Here is a 3594-nt window from a genome sequence, read left to right as displayed (position 1 = left end):
CATTGCTACACATGCACTAAAAGCAACCTCCAGGACCATAATTCACTGTGATGCAAAAACATTTCGAAAACAAAAATACGAAGTAATGAACAACCTAACAGGTTCAAACATGAGGTGTACTCAATAAAAATGAACTAAAATACTAACAAACAGCCCCTGCACATGACCAAGGTTGCAGGATTTGCACCCCTTCCAACTGCCTCCTCAGAGATAGCCATACACTCCCTTTAATGAAAAAATGGAAAAATAACTCTCTAATCTATATAGCACAAGTACAACTGCAGTTTCAATAAAAAGAAATTCTGTCCTAATGCTTACAGGGAAGTTTGAGACAGCTGAATAAATAGTCTCTGTGCCTCTAAACTAACAAGCTTGCCAAAACATCTTGATGTCAGTATATGCCATCTTCGTCATGAGTGCAACTTTATTAAGTGAAGGACTAATCAGCTCATACTTCTAGTACACTTCTAAAAATAATGCAGCAGCTCGTGGGCTATGATGTATTGCTGCAAGCTGCTGTTTTTCACCTACCTTAACACTTCATGTCTGAAGGACGCAGCCAGAAGGGCCCTCTTATGCTGCCTTACGGGCTGTTGATGCACTTGCAAATTTGCTGGCTTCCAAAGCTGCCTTTTGCTTTGCACGTTCTTTCTGACTGAGACCTTTAAAATGGATGCGGATATGAAAGACAATGAAATGTTGTATAATGTGAGCCTTAATGTTGTGACACTGTGGAAAATGTATACCCCACTAGCAGAACTCAGCATTATGTCTTGCAACTGTTTGGCATTGTTTGTTTGCTTGTGCAAAGTAGATGCATGCTTTAAAAATATGCTTTCCCACATCTGTAACAAGTACACAAGGCTCTGACTTAGAATAGCAAGACAACCATTTTTATAAGGCTTGGACTGAATGAACTGTACACACTTAGCATTATTTTGTGGACCTACTATAGACTGCTCACAAAGGTTGCATGCCGTGTTGCTTGATTTTCAGCACAGATGAAGCAAGGTACCCTGCCATGTACACTAATGCGCTCTCTTCTGTGCTGCTCATCTTGGGTAAAATGTAGTCATCCTCATCTGCACCTTCAATGACTTTTGTGACGTTGTCTGGAAACTTGGATTGACAATAAGCCAAAAAAAAGGCCCCGTCATCAATGTCATAGCTTCCTTTTATTTGCAGGCTTCAAATACTGAGAAACACTGATTACACGAAGGGCCAGCTTGCACTGATAGGGTGTAGGAATTGGATTCCTTGCGCGAATCAGTGAAAAGAGGTCCTCAAGGCTGTCCTGTATGAAGTGAGCTGTGAGAACAAATTTGTAGCCCTGTTTAATGAGGTCTGTTTGGAGTGACAAAATGCTGGTGGTGCCAAGCAGCACACCAGTTTGCACAGGTTTCCATGAGCCATCAGCTATTTTAATGTTTCGAAAAAGGCTTATGAAGAACTGCATAAAGTTTATGGCCTTCTCATACTTTTCCTCTTTACTCTGGCTGAATGCAGTTCCAATGTGCCGGCTGCAAATCAAGTTAAACCATTTATTTACTTGCTTAAAAAACCAGGCTGTGGTTTTGGCTTTGGTGCTTAGCAAGCCATTATCCACAAACTGCTCAATTGCACATGCAGTCTTGTGGCTCATCAAATCTGCTGTTGGGGCTACCTTCATTTTCTCAAATTGGCCTGGAGAAATATGCACCTCACTTAGATGTGGTGCCAGTTTGTAGGGCTTCTCCTTTTCATGTTTTACCAATTCTATCACAGGCCACATGTGAACAATATTAGTTGGTAACTTAAATTCCTCAACAACGTTGTCTGGCAGTGTTATGGTATGTAGTCTACAGAGGTGATTCCTGATGTTCTTTAGTATGTGTGGAACATATGCTAGTACACGTTTTTTGACGGCTCATCAGGGTGTGGTGTCGAGTATGACACCGTTCCATTCCTTTCTGCTGACACACCAAGCACTCTCCATAAAGCTCGGTTCCCTTCACCCATGTCATTAGTAATGGCCACAACATCCAGTCTAATAGCACTATACTTCCTTATAATCTCGTGCACAACAGCTGTGCATTCACTGCCTTTAAAAGATGATCCAGTGAAATGGTAGCCCACCAGTTGCCTCCATTGTGTAGAAACACCTCCTACCATGAATGCTAAGCAGTGGATGGCTAAAACAGGATCAACTGCTTTTTGTCCTAGAGTGGTAAAGCCACACGCACTTTGTGAGCTTGGGTCGTACTCGAGCTTGTCATGCAGTTGCATTTCATCTATCATAAGAACACATTTTTTTTTTCGTGTTGCTTAAATGCTGCTACCTTGCACTTCATGGAGGATACTGGGCTCAAATTTGATGCCTTGCATATGTTCACGTAAATTACATTCAGCTGGCAGAGGCTGACCTTCGGAAATGAGGAGGTTGTAGCCTGTAGAGCCACACACGAAGTACAGTCTTAGAGCCTTCTTGACTGTTTCGGCAGACCATGGGCAGCCAGTGTTTTTCTCCCTGCCTAGAGCTCGTACTTGATCCTCAGTGAAGACTCTTTCGATGCCCTCTTGCAAGTTTTCTTGCACAAGGCCTTTATTCTTCTTCTGCAGGTGCTTTACCTGGCGTTGTAGGTCTGTACACTTTCTGAAGCATCAAAATCCAAACAAGTGTTATGAGTACATCAGTATTAAAGCAGAAATCGGCAGTAAAGTACTACTTTGGCCAAGCATAGACTGAAAACCCATACGTCGAAGGACAAACACGGCCATTATTGTATGCGTGCACAAGGCTCAAACAAGCTCTTATAAAACTATCATCCAAAAAGTAGTCTCATTAGCGGTTGTTTTAATGGCGTGTGGCTTGTAAATGCCTGAGACAGGGCAAAGTGTCGGCATAAGGACTGAGAAGATTACTTATTCTTCTGACTGTATTTTCTTTCTGGAAGTCTGAAAAATTCTAGCAAATAAACATGCAATAACCATTTTCACACCAATTATAGTGATGCCAGCCCAGTTAATTTCATGTACGTTCAGGCCTTCCTCTAGTATTTTAAGCGTGTGGTCAGTCAAATCATTGCCACCTTGCCTGTACCTTTGATTATGGTTCCCTCATTACTTATGTATGGTGAACTCCATTCCCAGCATGGGGCTCTCTATACCACACAGCGAAAAGTGGTCTGCTTGCTGTGGTCATCCACTCTAGATGGTAGCAGATCACACTGCTTAAGAGCACGAGGCTAACATGCACACTACGCTTGCTAAACATTTTTACAGGTAATTTGCAGAGATCAAACTCAAGTGACAACATAAATTAGTGGAAGAAAGTGATATAAATGGAAATTGAATGCAAGCTACAGTGGCTTACCTTTCTAGGTGAGATCTGTTGTGGTAGGATCAATGAAGGCTCGTGGGATCTAGTGGATGTGCTTGCTTTGGAATTGGTTTCTTGAATTTTAGAACAAGTGCCCAATGACTCACTGGATGTAGCAGGTGTTCTTAGCATCAAATTGGCTGCCTGAAGGTCAGAACAAGTGCCAACAGTCACTATATGACATGACAGCTTGAATAATTTGTACAGAGACAAGAACACAACTGTCAGCAGGGCTG

Source organism: Amblyomma americanum, chromosome 1, assembly GCF_052857255.1.
Source record: "Amblyomma americanum isolate KBUSLIRL-KWMA chromosome 1, ASM5285725v1, whole genome shotgun sequence".
NCBI classification, from domain to species: domain Eukaryota; kingdom Metazoa; phylum Arthropoda; class Arachnida; order Ixodida; family Ixodidae; genus Amblyomma; species Amblyomma americanum.
This window is presented reverse-complemented; position numbering follows the sequence as displayed.